We start from the raw sequence: 19329 nt of genomic DNA on the forward strand, positions 1-19329 counted from the left end.
AATTCTTTTTCATCATAATCAGACTAAAGGCCGGGACCAATAAATCTAAATGAATTAATTTCAAAAGGATTCTTATCAGACAATAAGAACATTATTTTGTTTCAGCCTGAATTATCTTGCTAGAAAAAGATTAAAGTTTTGAAGGGGAAAAACAAAGCCAAAGGAAGAGAAGAGAGAGTCTGTACAGACCACACAAAATGGCTGGCAAAGTTTGTGTGTAAAATAAGTTCTTTGAAGCTACAGATTCAACAGAGAGAAAAAATTCCCTGCACTTGGCATCCATGTTTAAATAGCAAACCAGTTTCAGTCACTCAATAATTTTATGGTCCAGTTTACCAATCCAGCCTATCTAAATTTTTAGTCCATATTTAGGTGTGTGCAACGATGCTACTGGGATTATCACTCTGTAATATTTGTGTCATTATAAAATGCTTTTGTTCAACAAGGCCACACCTCTGGCTGCAATAACCAGTAGACAAGATGGGAAATTATATTCCTACAACTTAATTTAAAAGCTCCAGGACAATGAAGTCACAGCATCTGTTCTCAATATTTAGTTGCTCAAGAAGTCTGTTCAAGGTGACTTGTAAGGCTTTCTGTCACAGCACCGTCTCACCCCTCCAACCATCCCTTCAGTCTTTACGAAGTTGACCACACAATCTAACCCAGAGAACCCCTTGCCTCTGTAAACACTTCATGATATACAGTACACTAATGAAGAAAGATCAAATGCCTTACTTGATCCCGATTTGTCATCATAAACTAGAGCTTCACAAAGAAAAAATGTCTTCATTTTCTGGAAGTTCTAATTATTTATGAAGAGTCTCCACAGCCATTAACAACTAACCAACTAAATAAAAACTCTCATTTCTGATGAGCTGTACTCATAAACCATAACTGCTGGGTCATGCAAAGACTTAGAAAAATAAAAGTGAATCTTTCAAAAGTCCAATAGGCAGACACTTCAACTGTGTCCAAAGTCCCTTATAGACCTGACAGCTGGCTTAAGGACACCTAAGGACAACAATTTATGTACTAGTAGTATAAACCACCAGAATCCTGACTCCCAAAGAATGCCAGGAAGCACTCTTTGATCTCTTACTAAAAAGAACCTGAAATGCAAAAACATGAATTGAGAAGATTAAGTTGTTTGATTCATTCAAGATGTTTTTCTTTTTCCCCTGACAATACTGACAGGAAACTAATGACACTTGCTTCCCTGCATTACATTCCAACCTCTGTAAATATGTAACATTTCTTTACTTGTTGAAGTACTGCCTCTCAGCCTGAATCCTAGAATTGGCTCCAGTTCTTCAAAGACTAAAGACAGACTAAACTCTCAAATGAGGAAACTACACTGACAGCCCCCGCTACCACATGATAAATGTGACAGAGTGGAGCTTGTGAGTTCACATACAACTCTGCAATGGAAATTAAAAAAGTTTGATAAATTCAGATCATTTTAGAAGGTCCTAACTTGAGAAAGGCAGTATAGTTTTTAAATACCAGTCCAAAAATCACAGCAATGGGGAAAGTCCCAGGTATCTCTGTTTTTTGATAACTATGTGATCTCCACAAAACCAACTTGAATTTACACAAAGAATCTCACAAACTACCTTCACATCATAAGAGATATTTAGATTAGGTACAGTCCTGATCCTGGCCAGTAGAAATTAATGTTCCTTGGCACTTTTCAAGAACACATACATTCACGCTAATCAAGAAAAACATGCAAGTATTTGTTTAACCTGTTGTATGTTACATTAACCTGGATTTCTCCAAATCAAGCACATTTTCCCTGAAGGTTTTAACTTTGATAATAATATTACACTTATGGCAGAAGACTGTAGGATCCACCCACATGCAGACAGCATGATGCGTGAAGACGTCTGAATAAAAATAAGACTCGTGGTAAGAATATTGCATGCATATGCATTTGTAACTACGGGCAGTTCCAAGGATCATTTTCCATGGATGAAGAACCATCCCAGAAACAATCGCCTTCACAGAATCACACTCCCACAGGCATCTATTGAATTTTACCTAACGATCACATGGGAGGGAGTATTTCCTAAAGTGGTCTATGAATCTCTTGCTGTTTTTTGATTGAAAAAGCACTCAATAATCCAGGTTGCATCTGCAAGACTAATATTTTCCAGCAATGGAGATCTGTGAATTTAGTTAACAAGCTCTAATAAACCACTTGTCAAATGCAGCCATTTTTTGTATACTAAGCAAACATGTTATTTCAATATGTTATTCTACAGGAAAAAAGCGTTATAGCAAGAACTTTCAATTACAATTCCAATCAATGGAATTAAGCACGCATCTCTGATGACAAAGTCTTTCTTCCCTTTATTTGGCTGAAAATCCTTGGGACTTCATTCAGCCAGTTTCTCACAAGAAATAAAAGCAATTATTATAAGACTATCAGCTGCCTTTCAACTAGCCAACAAGCATCATTTGATGCCTTAGTCTCTGTAAACAGATCTCGGCCTGAAGTCTCACAGCCACTTCTTCTTCTTCTTACCACTTGATTCTACAATCGCAGAATGGGAAGCTAAGGCTCAAAGGTGAACCAGTAAGTAGTACTGCCTGAAGCAATACAAAGGTAGGCACATTTATCTGCTCAGTTATTACTAAAAAGGAAAGATTAGTTCCATTTTTCCTGTGGGAAGAAAGCTTACCATCCACAGCACATTGCTGCAAATATTAACATGGAGTCTTCTCTATATTAACTTTTCACACCATGCAAAGAGCATCAGCGTACACAGATATGAGCCTGTAGTATTAACGCTTGGCAGACTGACACTTTGCCATTAAATCAATTGGTACTACAGATAAATCGCACAGATGTCAGCTGGCTGTACACCCGGGTGGTAGAAGTCTCCCTCCAGAAGCCTGGCTGTTCATGGCATCAGCATGGGGTTGGTCACATACTGCTTACCTGACTCAAAAAACTCACAGCTTGTTTTCCAAAAGCATCTGTGTGTCTTTAGCTCATACTGTCTGGATCATGTTTACTAGTTATGCAATTAATATAAAATCTATTGCTTCATCTGATCTCACTGACCAGCCTCCAAGACGGAAATTCCTCTCCTCTTTCTGTTGCTCGTTACATAGAATAAGTCAGAGACACCAAATCAGAAGACACTGCTGAAATCCAGGTTGTACATGACATGAAACCAACTCTCTCCTAATAATAAAAGATATTTTTATTAGTAATTGAAGCTTGAACTTGAAGTTAACACTGCCCTTGTAACGAAACACACACACAGAGGTTTCAATAGCCTTTTCTAGTGTACTGGGTACAAACAGCAAGGTTTGGGTAGTGGAAGGACTGCAGGAGTGGCCTCTGTGGGAGAGGGTCAGGTGCCGCTCTGTCAGACATAGTCATTTCCCCAACAGACTCACTGCTGGCCAAAGCAGAGCCCATCAGCAAAACTGGTGGCGCTTCTGTGAAGAAATATTTCAGAAAGGGCAGATAATGATGAGGAAAAGTGAACAAGTGTACAAGGGAGCAGCAAAGAGAACAACAGAGGAAACAAGGAAACGAGAGAAGGGCAACCAAGTTGGTGAGGGGCCTGGAGCACAAGTCTTATGAGGAGCGGCTGAGGGAGCTGGGGCTGTTGAGTCTGGAGAAGAGGAGGCTGAGGGGAGACCTTATCGCTCTCTGTAACTGCCTGAAGGGGGGTTGTAGCAAGGTGGGTGCTGGTCTCTTCTGTCAGGTGGCTGGAGATAGGACGAGAGGAAATGGCCTCAAGTTGAGGCAAGGGAGATTTAGGTTAGATATTAGGAAAAATTTCTTTACTGAAGGGGTTGTCAGACATTGGAACAGGCTGCCCAGGGAAGTGGCTGAGTCACCATCCCTGGAGGTATTCAAAAAGTGAGTAGACGGGGTACTCCAGAACATGGTTTAGTGGGCATGGTTGATGGTTGGACTCGATGATCTTGAAGGTCTTTTCCAACCTAAGTGATTCTATGATTCTATGATTCTAAGACCAAGGTCAGGAGAGTAGGAGGTGCCCCATGTTGTCTTCGTTTCCCAATACCCAAGCTAGTAATTAAAAGTATGTGTTAATTGGTAATAAATCGAATACTTGCTCTCTTCAGAGGTTGTACAACCAAGCAGCAAACAAACAGACAACAAAATGTCTATCCCTTATTATTAGTAAGGCGCTGCAGGCAAGCAATGTGTTAGAAGCAATAAGAAAAGACAAGACGGTCCCTATCCCATCAAAAGTTATGCATTTAGTTTTACTGATCTCAACTGCTGTAAGGTACCAGTGTATCCCTTTCCTTCCTCCCCCTTCCTTCATTTGTTATCTATTTATAACCTACACTTACTTTGTTAAGTTTTTCTCAATACACATTTGTCTCTGCCAGTTTTCATAAGGCAACTCATACAACTAGTACACAAAGAACAATATAATAAAAAAATCTGACCAGACAGTAAGGAATTCAAGAAGGGATTTTCTTGATTACCACAAAGCATATATATAGCATCATTTGATAACAGCAAATAATGGCACAGGAATCATTCTGCCCACCATGAAAATGCAATTATTTCCAGGGTAGTACAGGATAACCACTTAATTTACAACAGCATTCTTAAGTCGTGAAAGGAAGGAAATGAAGACTATTGTATCCAACTGTAATTGTAGTAGTCTTCAGGCACCTTGGCAAAACATAATTATTTAATTACCATTGGCATAATGTAATTATTTAATTGCATGGGGATATTTTCGAGCCAACAAATGCCTGTCTTTTTCAGAACCACAAACAGCACCTCTAACAGCACTGATGCATTGGTTATGCAAAGGTTTAGCAGTAACCTTCCTTGACAGACTGTCTTCAGTTTTGCCACCAGTATAATTTTATGTTTGTTGTGATTTAAGCCCAGCCAGTAACAAAGCACCACACAGCCGCTCGCTCACTCCCCACCCCACCCCAGCCACGGTGGGATGAGGAGAAAAATAAAGGCAGGCTCGTGGGTCGAGATAAAGACTGGGAGGGTCACTCACCACTTATGGTCACGGGCAACAGACAGGCTCAACTTGGGGAAGAAACAAAACCAATTTAGTATACTACAAATCAAATCAAAACAAGGGTATTAGGAAGTAAACCCAAACCTTAGACCACCTTCCCCCCACCCCTCCCTCCTTCCCGGCTCAACCCCGCTCCCGGTTCTCTCTCCCTCCTCCCCACAGTGGCGCAGGGGAACAGGGGATGGGGGTTGGGGTCCGCTCATCCCACCTTGTCTCTGCCGCTCCTTCCTCCTCAGGGGGAGGAGGACTCCTCGCTCGTCCCCTGCTCCACCGTGGGGTCCCTCCCACAGGAGACAGTCCTTCATGAACTCCTCCAGCGTGAGTCCTTTCCGCGGGCTGCAGTTCTTCCCAAACTTCCCTGGCGTGGGTCCTTTCCACGGGCTGATATTCAGTCACAGACTGCCCCAGCGCGGGCTTCCCCATGGAGTCACGGCCATCTTGGGGGGCCTCCGCTCCCCCGTTCCCCTCCATGGGCTGGGGGGGGACAGCCTGCCGTCTCACCACGGGCTGCGGGGGCATCCACCTCCTCTGGTGCACCTCCTCCTCCTCCTTCCTCACTGACCTCGGTGTCTGCAGAGGGGTTCTTCTCACATTCCAATCCCACTACTCACTGCTGGTCCCCCTTCTTAAATCTGTTCTCCCAGAGGCGCTACCACTGTCACCGACTGGGTCAGCCTGGGCCAGAGTGGGTCCGACTTGGAGCCAGGGAAGCTTCTGGCAGCTTCTCACAGGAGCCAGCCCTGCGACCCCTCCCCTGCTACCAAAAAAATCGCGCTACAAACCCATAACAATGTTGCATCAACATATTTCTTGCATTATCTGCTATGCAAGTGCTGATTCTGCCCATTCATACTTCCTTATCAAGATTTAAGAAAGACCATGAGAACACCAGTGGCTGCTTCAAGTTTCATATGGCCTTAACTAATAAGTTCGTTAACTCATGTAATAACATTAACAGCTGGCATTTAGCAGATTAAATGGGTAGGGAATATTACCATATTTAATCTAATTTCAGTGGTAGCTAAGTCATAATGATACTAAAGCATCTATAAGGAATAATTTTTAAAGTGGTTTAGCATCTAAATCTATAACTGGCTCTGTGGCTGTTTGTGTTGTGTCATGATCCATCTATGGAAGCCTTTAAGCTTTAAAACAAATCAGTTGTCCTCTCTTCCAATATGCATCTGCAGTTAACAACTACTTGATTTACAGAAAAGGTCATAAAGACAGCCCTGAACAGTAAGAGTTCAGTACTTCACAATTCAGTACACTGCATGTGCCTTATCCTCCTCTGTGCTGCTTAATTTGGACCATCAGCTGCTGCCAGAAATACATCATTTTCCTTATTTTTTCTCTTATTTATTTTCCTAAGCTGTACACTGCATAACGTTTATCCAGTTTATGACCGATGCTAAATTGACTCTGTTGTGATGTTTCTCATTTCTCATGTCTATATCTCCTTGAAGTTTCATCATATAAGAACAGCCTCCTTAGCTATTACTAACAATTTCTACAAATAGTACCATACATTGGGTTTGCATGGCAAGGTTTTGGCAGCAGGGGGGCTATAGAGGTGGCTTCTGTGAGAAGCTGCTAGAAGCTTCCCCCATGTCCAACAGAGCCAATGCCAGCCGGCTCCGAGATGGACCTGCCACTGGCCAAGGCTGAGCCCATCAGCAACTGCGGTAGTGCCTTCGGGAGAATGTATTTAAGAAGGGGGACCCCCCCCACGCAACAGATACTGCAGAGAGAGAAGAAAGGAGTGAGAATATGTGAGAGAAAGAACTCTGCAGACCCCCAGGTCAGTGAAGAAGGAGGGGGAGGCGCTCCAGGCGCCAGAGCAGAGATTCCCCTGCAGCCCGTGGGGAAGACCCTGGTGAGGCAGGCTGTCCCCCTGCAGCCCAGGGAGGTCCACGGGGGAGCAGATCTCCACCTGCAGCCTGGGGAGGACCCCACGCCGGAGCAGGTGGGTGCCTGAAGGAGGCTGTGACCCCATAGGAAGCCCGCACTGGAGCAGGCTCCTGGCAGGACCTGCGGCCCCATGGAGAGAGGAGCCCAGGCTGGAGCAGGTTTGCTGGCAGGACTTGTGACCCCACGGGGGACCCACGCTGGAAGAGTCTGTGCCTGAAGGACTGCAGCCTGTGGAAGGGACCCATGCTGGAGCAGTTCATGAAGAACTACAGCCCATGGGAAGGACCCACATTGGCGATGTTTGTGGAGGACTGTCTCCCATGGGAGGGAACCCACGTTGAAGCAGGGGAAGAGTGTGAGGAGTCCTGCCCCTGAGAAGGGAGGAGCGGCAGAGACAACGTGTGAGGAACTGACCCCAACCCCTACTCCCCGTCCCCCTGTGCCACTGGGGGAGGAGGAGGTAGAGAATTTGGGAATGAAGCTGAGCCTGAGAAGGGAGGGGTGGCGGGAAGGTGTTTTAAGATTTGAGTTTATTTCTCATTACCCTACTCTGATTTGATTGGTAATTTCCCCTAGTCAAGTCTGTTTTGCCTGTGATGGTAACTGACGAGTGATCTCTCTCTGTCTTTATCTCAACCCACGAACCTTTTTTTATATTTTCACTCCCCTGTCTAGTTGAGGAGGGGAGTGATAGAGTGGCTTTGGTGGCACCTGGCAGCCAGCCAGGGTCAAACCATCGCATACCACAAGGCCAATTCTGGTAACACACTATGGTAACTAAATGAATGTGGTTCTGCATTATGAACTAGCAAGTTTCATAAAAAACTCACATGCATATTGCATACCTCAAAAAGGAAACTCTCTTCAGACCAACGCTGTTGAGAACAATGAGACTAACAAAATAGCCAGCTTCAACAGAAAAGCACACTAACATCATTAGCTCTATCTCCATAAAAACCTTTCAAGCTCTTTAAGTAATAGTAATTTTTTTCAGCTGCATTCAGATTTCAGCTTTTCTTCCTAAAAAAAGATTACCGTGAACAGGTTTACAATTAAGAGAAAGGATCAAGCCAGAAAAGGGCTGCAAAAATAGTTGCAGAGGCAGACTCAGACATGTTTGTTGTTACTAGTCCATAAGATTTGTTTTGGTTATTCCCCTCATTTGACTGCAGGCCTACTCACAAAAGTGGCAATGTTTCATATCAAAGCTTTACCATTGTGAAAATGCCTTCCATGGTATCAGAAGTGCTTTAACAAAATCCACAGTATAACTTTATATGCTGATTTCAGTAAGTGCCAGTAACAAGAAGGGATAGACAGCAAGTCAGCAAAAATACCCTATTTGAAAAAATACCCCTCTGTCAGCTAAAGACATGCAGAATGCATCAATAATTGAACAAAACTAAACACCCTCAGGTGTAACAGGTTGGTCACAAAAGAAAAATGACTTAGAAGTAGTGCCAGGATGTAGGCAAAAAGGCTTTGATCACGTGCTCTTCTGAGTTCTCCAGTGCTTGACACTTCAATTTACCAGCCTAGAAAGGAAGGACTATGCAATGATTAAAGAGGTAATGCAGTAACCATGCCTTACCTTAAAGGTGGACTAAGGATGCAAATCTAAGTAGACTAGCATTAAAAACAAAATAAACCTCAGCTCGCTCTGAAGTTCAGCAGCTAGATTCTTGGAAGTCAGGATGATCTATTAAATGCTTTTATGAAAGAGTACCATAGTTTGAAGGAACTGAAGGAACTGAGCTTCTCACACAAACTCAGCAGCCTTCAGGTTCTTGAGACAATCATGAAGCTCACAGCAACTTTATCTGTTAGATTATCTCTACTGGTACTCTGGGGATTGTTTCAGGATTTTAAGTACCAACTTTTTCATAGGCCTAATGGCCTCAGACTGTGGGTCCCAACACTCAAAAAAAATCTATATTCGATTTCCTGCAGGCAATAGTATTTCAGCTGCCTGTGGAAGGAAAGATCCTTTCATCCTTTTCCTCTACATGTGCCCTTCATCTGTTAGCCAATTTATACCCTCTATGCCCTCTCGCCAGAGGCTATTCTACATGACAGGTAAAAATCCCAGACTTGCATTGGGCCATAGAGCCTTGATATAGTTTTTAGAAGTGCGAAAACTTTACCTAAATTTTGTCACACAGGAAGATACATAGAGGAAGATTCCACTTTCAAAGTCTGTTGTAATTAATGCAAACACATTGTCAGCATCCTTAATAATTACAGTCTGACAATTCCTGTCTTGGAAGGCTGATCCCATGCAGGACACTGCTATAAATTCTCTATCAGATGAACGAATCTCTGAAATGAAAACATTACCTCTATGTTTGTACAGCCTGATGAAACACTGACAAGCAACGGCAGAAGCAGCTCACCAAGATGCAACACTACATCAGCCATGGAGAAGAGTATACTCAGAAGACAAAATCTAAAGTTACAGTAACAGTGACAGAGCTTCCTCTCAGAAAGTTATTTTATGTATTCTCTCACCCCCCAAAAAAATCACAATACTGTCAACAAGGTGTCAACATTAACACTGTTTTATGCTGAAAAGTAAATTTTACTGTTTTGAATATTCAAGTTAAGTTAATTCTCTTTGTCAGAGTCTAGTTTTGTTCCAAAAGAATTTACTTTAATGGAAGTACACCTAAGAAAAAATAAAATATCTAAGTGGGTTAAATTCTGCTACCACTGCTTGCTTACAGCTCAGTAAGTCACACTGAAGTTTCCAGGGTTCCTCAAAGAGACTGACAGAGCCTGTCAGAGTCTGTCTTCACAAAAAGCAGTGAAGCCCTAATCTTAAAAAAATATAAATCTGATCCAAACTACATACAAAACACAAAACCACCCTGAGAAGATTCAACTAAATATCCACTCTTTCCATATTCCAGCACACTCTGTAGTTAGTGTCAACACTGGACAGATCAGACAGTCAGGGAATGGGAAAAAAACAAAAACGTGATCCTTTCCTGAAGAGTTAACTGTCAAGAAGCCAAGATAATCCTATGAATAGTATACAATCAGTACAAAATTTTACAGATTGAACTGTATATGAAAGCACATATAGAAGAAAATGCCAAAAACTCTCTCAACAAATTTTTGACATTTTTGAGAACTTGAAAAGCAATTTATTATTATTAATTGTTATGTTAACAGTACCGCATTTTAATGCAACCAATACACATACATAATGATAGCTACTAGCATGCTGCTACCATTTATTTTCATTTGTTTCTAAACCCCAAAAATCTCTTGGAGAAATTTGATTTTTTTCTGAGAAATAATCCCATGCTTATTGTGTGTATTAAGGTGGAAATTCAGTCTGGTTCTGCTGCTTAGCAGAAGCCCTTTCTCTTCCTGAAGTCACTTACAAGTTTTAGAAACATAAACATCAGACTGTATTTTCCCTGTATGAATGACACAAAGAGATGTCAACTAAGAGTCAGAGAGAGGTGTTTGGAATCCTTACCTAGATTCACGCCCACACCAAAGTGCTCTGTGGTTTTTTTTTCTCTTTCATTTTTGGTCAAATAGGCCACCCTGGAACACTGCGCCCTCGGGAAGCCTGGGTCTCCCCTGAAGGCACAGTGACACCAGCGTACACAAACACTACACAGAGAGCCTGAACAGCTCCCCAGGGCCGGGGTGCCACGTGTCTCCACAGCATTCTCCCCTGTATTCATATTGCCTAGATTTTCCCATTAACTGTTCACTAGACTAGACTGCAGGGAGCTAACTATCTATCAAATACATGCTCACAAAGGGATTAAGTTAATTATGCCACACATTCTCAATAATGTACTGATTTGTCGTTTCCTTTCAGGGACTTCTTATCAGAAGCTGTCCACAGTGTCCAGTGGATGACCCAACTCATGAAAATGTCAGAAGGCAGCTCACTTCTGCTAAAGAGTCACCTAAGACTCTGCTTCACTTTGCTCAGGATCAAGGCACTCGCAAATGTAAGAGATGCAGATGATTCTCCCCAGGAGGAGACATAGGGGAAGCCACTGGTCCCAGAAGGCTACAGGTCACTGGTACAGAATACTGCAAGACCTTCTACTTACCTGGGCTATGGGTCCTGAACTTCATTTCATTTGACTGCTGATTGGTGAAGATGTCAGGCTGCAAACATACGCAGCTTTCAGGTTTTGCAACTGGATGTTTGTCTCATTTGTACAAAACTCTGCCTGTTCTACATAATATATATGCGAGTATGTTCACCCGAAAAGGACAGACATTCATGTAGAGAAGTTGGATGTTTCCTGCCTTGGCAGACTTTGGTAACCTAACAGTCCCTAAAAAGTCATTGCACAAAAGCTATTTTACACTGAAAGAAAGAAGTTTGAAGATGACTCTCAAAATGTGCTCAGCGCTAGAGGGCAGTGTAAGAAACAAGAAAATTTGTCTTCTAAGAGAAATCTGAGGTTTTTAAGACTTCTTAAGAACTTGTTAAAGAGCTCTCAGAACTGCAAGTAGCAAACTTATAAACTGCTAATTAACTAGCAAATTCTATTACACTGGTTATTTCCTAAGGGTGAGAAAACATATAGGAGAAAAAGGAAATAATTATTATTATGTCATCAAGCAAACGCTAAAAGATATGTTTTGGGTACATGGAAACAACGCTTTATAGGAACAAGGTCTTGGTAAGGGCTCTATATTTCTCCTGTGTACACTAGAACTAGCCTATTCTGATCTGAAAACACTATAAATCCTGTCCATTGTTGTTTCTACTAGATATCTTCTAACTACTAGCCTATTAAATTCCTCTCTAGCCATAATTGTGCTATGGATATGAATCAGGCTAGACAGGTCCCTGCATCATTCTGGCAAAGTTAACATAAAGTTACTACAAGCCTGGACAACCTGAAACTAGGGTAAAAGTTTTTAACTTACTGGAAAGATAATATCAAAGGAAATAGGTATTTCCAAGTACAATCAATTTCCTCTTATATTATTTACCAGATGAAGACATACAGCTCTCTGACAGGTACCAATACTGCACTTTTAAGGCTTTGTGTATCCATTGACAGCAATATTTTGACAGAGACCAATTTTGTCTTCTCAAACGGGTAAAAGGCTGATTTTCAACAAATACACTAAGGATATTGAAAACTAAGGAGTAGCAAGTTCCGAATCTTCAGACTTTCTAAAACACATTTTTAAGATTGTCCAAAGCAATACCTCTCTGCATTCCTCATACTTGGAAACCAGAGTTTAAAAAAGCATTGATTCATTTAGACTAACACATAATTGCTTAACTACAGGCCTTCAAGATAAAGGGCAGTCAGAAGAGTTATTTATTGACTATCACTTAAAGGACTACTATTGTCTTCATTACAAGAATACATTTTAAATTGCAAAATTATTTTTCTCATTTCAAAAAATTCTGTACTTAAAGCACTAACTTAAATTTAACCCACAGGCAAACATGCAATATTTTTTGGAATAATAGTCTAATCTGTCAAAAACTGCCTGAAAATTAATTTGGCAACTTTATTTTAGTTTGTGATACATAGATCTCAAAGTTACAAACTGCAGTGCAACGGCCATGAACTGGCAGTGGTAGCCATAATGGAAACAGAGGAATGAGATGGGCACAGTTACCAATATAATTTTTCAGATAAGGAGCATGATAGTCTTATTCCAAGTCATGGTTCTGGTTAGCAGGAATAAATGCCCCTGCAATGCTAATCAGCCCAGACTGTCAACAGAAGTGCTAAACCAGTTTAAGCTCATCATCTCTGATCTCTCCTGTTTTGTGAGAGTTACGGCACTGGTCTAACATGTTTCCTGTCTTGGACCAAAAAGACAGCATGCTATCGCACGTAATGGCCACTTTTTTAGTTATTTGTTATAATATTTTGCAAAATTCCCATCAAATTTCATTCGAGTGGGCACTGTACAAACAGAAAGAAAAGAATGTACAAATTAAACTCTACTTTTACAGAACAGCCAAATGTTCAGTAACTTCACAAAGAAAAAGTTCCACTGACTTTGGTGCCTTCAGGAGGACTTGAACAAACGACTTCCATGCATACAACCTCATGCTTGCCTAACAGTTTGTCATTAGGTAAGTTGGTCACACTGCATATTTTTTCCAGGCAAGAGCAGAAGACAACAGAATTTCACAGATGAGAGACCAGTTTGCGTCCAGGAAACAGAGAAGTGCCAGAAATAGAGACTGCTTCTACTTGATGCTCAGTAACAAAGCTGAATTTCTAAAAATGACTTTCCTCACTTCCTTATTACCATGGAAGAAATAAGTGGAAACCCAGGAGGTTACTTATGGAAGGCCTAGCATTATGCCATTACACTACTGCATTTACAAGCATTTTTTATGTGTAAATGGATGTAAAACAACTGAATTATTGTGGAACTTTGGTTTGTTCTTTTTTAATTCAGAGATTTACCTCGGTTTAAACTGGAGTCAGATAGGATTAATCATTCTTTGGTAAGACCAGTAACTAAGCATTGGTCATTGGATTAAAGCTATGAAGATTTTTGCTCAAAATGCACACCATTTTTGCCACTGGATGGAATAGGATCTCTCACACAGTACTGAGGCAGGGGTTTCACATCTTTACTACTCCACAATTGCTGCTGTCACAGAAGACAGTGAAAACGTCATCGCTGACCACTGTAGGATGAGCGAGCCGTGGACACAGAGCCCTCTAAAAATCCTACTTCAAAGGTGACATTCAGATTCTGTAAATACTTCACATTTAATACACACAACTAGTTCTTCTGGGTCAAATGATCAATGTTGAGGCCCGCTATATTATTTAGAATTTTCATTCCCATGCCCATTAAGATCCGTACCTCCTTCTTCTATTCTTTGTTGGGGAGCTGACATGTTGGTCATGTAAAGCTCTGAGCAATTTCCAACACAACAAAAACTCTCCATGCCAAAAGTCCTCCTGCAACTGACACTGAATGCCATTTCATGTTTTCCCAACTTGCTTTGTTCCACTCTTGCACACTGTAGAACTTCTGTTCCACCAAACAAAATAATTAAATTCTACTAATAGGGAATTTTATTATTACTGGTAGAATGGTTAACAAGTGTAAAGGTTGTTTTAAAATTCAGCTTATTTTGTATTCAGAACTAACATAAAGTTTAGATGATAAACAAATAACTTTTGATAACTTTGGGAGTTTTGTTTTGGGTTATTTGTTGGGTTTTTTTTTGGGGGGGGTGTTGTGTGTGTGTGTGTGTGTGTGTAATTACCATGGTTTAAGGACAGCTTAAATTGTAAACAGAGTGCATAGCTGCCCAGGGTGGCAGACCACCTACTTCACTTATTGAAAAGGAAGGGGATGACTTTCTCCACCAATGGCCCATTCCGTGGTGACAGGCTACTGCAATTATTGCTCCAGCTTGAGCCTCTCCTCTAGATTCCTGACCCAACCCCATCCTGGCCCTTTCTTCTCCCCTCCTCTCCCCAGCAAGCCAAAAGGGTGAGCAGAGGTTCTCTGAGAGAAAGGAGAACAGTGGATTTTGAAAAGGAGGAGAAGCAGTAGCAAGCCCTTGGACCCTGCACAGCCGGACTCCCAGTGGGCAGGGAGGCAGGGAAACAAGGGGCCATTCCAGGCTGACTTCCAGCCTTCTCTTGTCTCCTCTCCCCCACTAGCACCCAACCAATTCCTCCCAGCACAGTTACTCCAATAACGAAAGTACTTGCTCGCTACCATCCTCCTGTCATCACAGCTGAATGAATACTTGAATCTACTAGGCCCTAGCATTCCTCAGTTCTTAGCAAGTATGGAAAGGTTTGCAAAGCAACCTTGAAGGGTACAGATCTACAGTCAATAAAATCTACATATAAAGAGCACTCTGCAAAGGCAACAGAATAAACCAGGTTTCACAGTAAGACTTAGGATCAGAGACCTCTCAAAGATACAGCACAGTGAGTTCCAGTGCAGGAAAGGAGATAAAAAGATTCAGAATATTCCACTGATTGTAACTGCACATGTTCCTAAATTTAGGCATCTGCTTATGTGCTTACTAAAAAAGGAATCTCATCTGCATTTAATGAATAGCAGACCACATTTTTCTTTGGGATTAATGGAGTTTGCAGCTGTGCAGCTAAGAGGATTTAAAAGCTCAGTGTGTTTTATATCATAAACCCAAATCTATGTCACCTGAAGTAAACACAAAAGCACTTAACTATTTTGAAAACTTTATTTTGCCAAGAGCTGTCAGGCTGTGACACTACTTAGTTGTATGTACAGCTATTACTTTTATACAACACTGAGTAGTCACACCAAAAGTGAAGTTCATATGAGGAAACAGAAACTACTCATACAAGGAAACAGAAAACACTTATCCAACTCAAAGCACCCGAAATAGGCTTCCTCTTCCAGTAATCACATAAAATGAGATTTGCTCTGCCTACCGGGCTGTACTGAGCTTCCTCAGATTAGTTCTCCTTCACCCATTTCCATTCAGTCCTCTGAAGAATTCTGTTTGGGCCCCTTCTTCAAAAACACAAAAATTTTAGAGCAGCAGCTCCCCCACTCAGGACAGCCTTTTCACTTTTCATAAATGCTTTCAACATTATGATAAACGTTGTAAGCTATTTCACCACTTCCACCAAAGTATATCACTGGCATCTCAGTAAACAGCCATTTTGATAAGTGGGCCTGTGCTTGACAGGGCTCCTATTTCAAAAGTATTTTTCAAACACTTGCAGATGCAATTGTACATGCTTGGAGCTAGTTCAACACTTTCAAGATTTTTCCTAGGCTACCCCAAGAGACAGAGATGAGCTTCAGTTTTAAATTAAACCTGAAGAAATCTGAAGAACAACAGGGCAGTTTCAAAGAAGAGCCCACGTGCACTTCTGTAAAAGCATCTTCCATCCCCATTTGCCACTGCTCTTTTCATGCTTAAAGCACTAGACATATACAAGTGCAGCAGCAGCAAGTACATTTTAAAGATTTGCAAACTACACTGCAACAGAAAAAGAAAACTAAGCATAATATAGCTTCTCCTCTTTGCAGAAAAACATGAATGATGTTAAAAGCACTCTTCCATCTTTGGTAACAAGTAGATGATTTGTGCTAATGTTAATGGCAATAATAAACTGAGATTATCAAGATGTCATGAATTCTCCTTGAAATAGTAAGAAAAAGTAAAGAAAAAGCAATCAAATGAAGTCCTCAGGTTTAATACGTATTTGGTAAATGCTGTAAGACTATACTTATCTTTAACTTAGTCTTGGAAAAGTGATAGTAAGTAAAAAACATGCTAAAAGATGACAACAAGTCATGTAGACAACCACCAGTCTGCATAAACAGAAGGCAAAGAGAATTTTCTAGATTCTACCCAGCAAATACTTTGGCTTGTTTACTGTTCTCAGCTGTATGCACTGTCTATCCTACAGCTAGGAACTCTGAAAAATATCTACTACCTAAGGTCTTTTCCTCTCCTGCGTTATTTTATGAACTGCAGATAAAATGGCTTTTAAACTCAACATTCTGCATTTCCTTTGCAACTTTAAAAACCAGAATAACTTTTTTTTTTTTTTCCCCAAAGTGGCATTAACTCTGCTCTTCCTCTGCTTCAGTCATGTGAAGAATGGAAGCATCTGACCAACATCAGCCCTGTGGTATTCTGCTCCATTAGCAAGATTGTAATTTTTGCTGAGTTTACACAAATATTTCCAAAATTTGATAAATACATCAAAAAAACACTATGGAAGAGGGTATCTCCCCAGTGTTCTCCACCATCAAGGTCATGAGACTTCTCTAAAGATTGGACTGTAATGAAGAACGAACAAGAGTGGAAAACCGCATAAGCACTATTATTCCTGAAGACATGAGGAAAAAGATGCACTCAGTTCTCACTAAAGCATATGAATGCCCATGGACTTTGATGACCATTACATGAGGCAAGAACTGGACACTGGGTGTCACTCCACATCACAGAGTATGATCTTCAGATGAAAGGAATACAGACAGTTTTTAAACACCCTATCTTTGTATCCACAATTGGGTCCCTCTTTGGAAAACAAGGCAATAAAACTAATAAAACCTGCAGAACAGCAAAGCTTAATTATTTAATATTTGTTAAGCAGTTTGGAGGGATAAAATTGCATCTGTTTTATACTGCTCTTTACAACACCCCAGGTTGATTCTTCAGAAGAGATTTTGTGCAGTTTTATGGATAGGGGAGTTACGAAGCCATGAATGATCATTACGGGGCGAGGAGTGGTGCAGTGACATGATCATTACTGTTGAAAGAGATCTAAAAGCTTAGAACATACCTTCTTAAAAGGGTGCTGATTGCTACAAAATGACAGACAAATTCCACTATCATTTACACTAGAAATTAAAGACATACGGAGATGGTTGGTTAAACTAAAGAAAAATCAAGGAAAATTCCATTTACTATGCAAGATACAATTGCGCATTTTAGTTAGTAATTTCTCATCACAGGACTAAAGATTTCCCTGTAGATCTGCTATGACTTCAGTGTGAGAAGTGTTATTGAAAAGGGCTGAAATTCACAGATCAACCTCTTGTAAATGTGCTAAATCCACACAAAAGAACACAAGCAGAAACATTTTCAGAATTTTTTTCATTTATTACCTCTCGTGCAACATAAAACAAAGTTATAATTTGCCAAAATTCAGCCATGTCTGGTTTTTTCCTGTCCTCATCCCACATCTGTAGATCAGTTTCTGGTAATCCCACAAAGCAAAAAGGATGAGGGGAAAAACCCCCACCCCTTAGGCATATATTTTGAAATTATGCAAGAATTTTCTACTTTTCTATTTCCTTCTAATAACTCTGTGTATCATACATCCTGAAGGGAAATACAATTGTTAATTAAAGATTAACAGTTGTTCATTTTGTCTAAGATGAAATTCGAGATTCTTTGATAAGAACTCTTCCACTCCTTTTAATGGTGGTCACGGGTACTGCACCCCAATTTAAGCCAAGGCAAAGGAGTACTGTGCCCACTGTGCAGCACCTCCAAAAACATCAACATCTTACTGAGTTACTGAGAATTACTGTTACTTACTAAGTTAGCTACAGTAATTCTGCAGAAAGCCTATTCTTCAAGTTATGCTTATCATCAATATGGTCCAAACCTACTTATTGTAGAAACACTGACAAAAATCACAGCTGGACATGTTGTTGAAGAAATGCACCATTTTATGATTGCTGTAACTTAAATTAATTGTGTTTGCAGTATGCTTTAAAGAGGAGGAGACTGCATCCAGCAGCAAATGCATTTTTACTCCCATGTTGTTGCCTCTCTGGGAAGTCTTTCGAGTGCTTTGATAAACATCATTACATTTCACATTCTCTTATGTTTTCCAGCAAAAACCCCAATACAACAGAAAATAGCCTGGAAAGGTTTTACTAATAGTGACTGTGAAATAGCTTAACTTCTAGGCACTTAATGATCTTACCACACTCACACCCTTCAGGTGGGACACAAGTGACACTCGGATGTCAGCATGCACATTATGAAGCCACTCAGGCAGGCAAGAGAAAATGTAAAGGGCAGAGAGCCTTGCCTTGAATTCTCTCTCCCACAATGACTCATGCTTCCTGCTGCAAGGAAGTGTCTTCCTTCACTTGCAATTCACAGCTCTGAACACTCTCCTGGATTTATATGTCCACACCTTCTCTAAAACAGGCCCCTAAGCCTGCCCTTCCTCTCTAAACAATTCAGAAAGCAGGTCTTCCTCTTCACCCAATATTATGCAGTAAGAGTATCTCTGCACGAAACAAACCATTCAGGTTTACTTCTCTCTCCTGTGTAAAGTGATTTGAATGTACATCAAGGCTGTACTGGGACCCACGACAAAGCTGCTTAAATGAATGAGAGCACAAGTGCTGCTACTGATTTGTACCAGATAAAGATCTGGAAGAACATTTTAAATAGTCTATTATAGGATAAATTCTCATCTCAGCTACATTAAAATGGACAGGAATAGAATTTGCTTAAATCAAAAAGCTACCAAAGGATACCACAGTTATATTTCATGTTATTGCATAGAAGTATTTTCTACCAATTCTTCTGTTCCACTGTAAAAGAGAGCAGAATCGGACCTGGATCCTACAGTCTGTATATTAAATAAAGGAGTGCATTTAGCAGGTATCTCATATACATATAATCCCAGACAGGTGGTTACTAACACTAGCTGTTCTAAATAGGAACAGAATTATCCAGCAGTGTAGCAAACATCAGCAAAATGCCTAAAAAACTGCATAATGAAAACAGACTTTCACCAATTTTGTGGAATACCTCTAATAATAGAGGACCAGAGACTTTATTATTATATTACTTATTATCATTACTTTTAGCAGAGACTATTAGGATAGATAGCAG

General features: G+C 40.6%; 1 protein-coding gene across 6 annotated transcripts in view; it reads right to left on the bottom strand.

Moving 5' to 3' along the window:
• The window catches only part of GALNT18 (polypeptide N-acetylgalactosaminyltransferase 18), a 252867-nt gene that overhangs the window by 130846 nt on the left and 102692 nt on the right, over positions 1-19329 (bottom strand). The gene's annotated exons all lie outside the window — the stretch shown is intronic.

Source organism: Buteo buteo, chromosome 16 (genome assembly GCF_964188355.1).
Source record: "Buteo buteo chromosome 16, bButBut1.hap1.1, whole genome shotgun sequence".
NCBI classification, from domain to species: domain Eukaryota; kingdom Metazoa; phylum Chordata; class Aves; order Accipitriformes; family Accipitridae; genus Buteo; species Buteo buteo.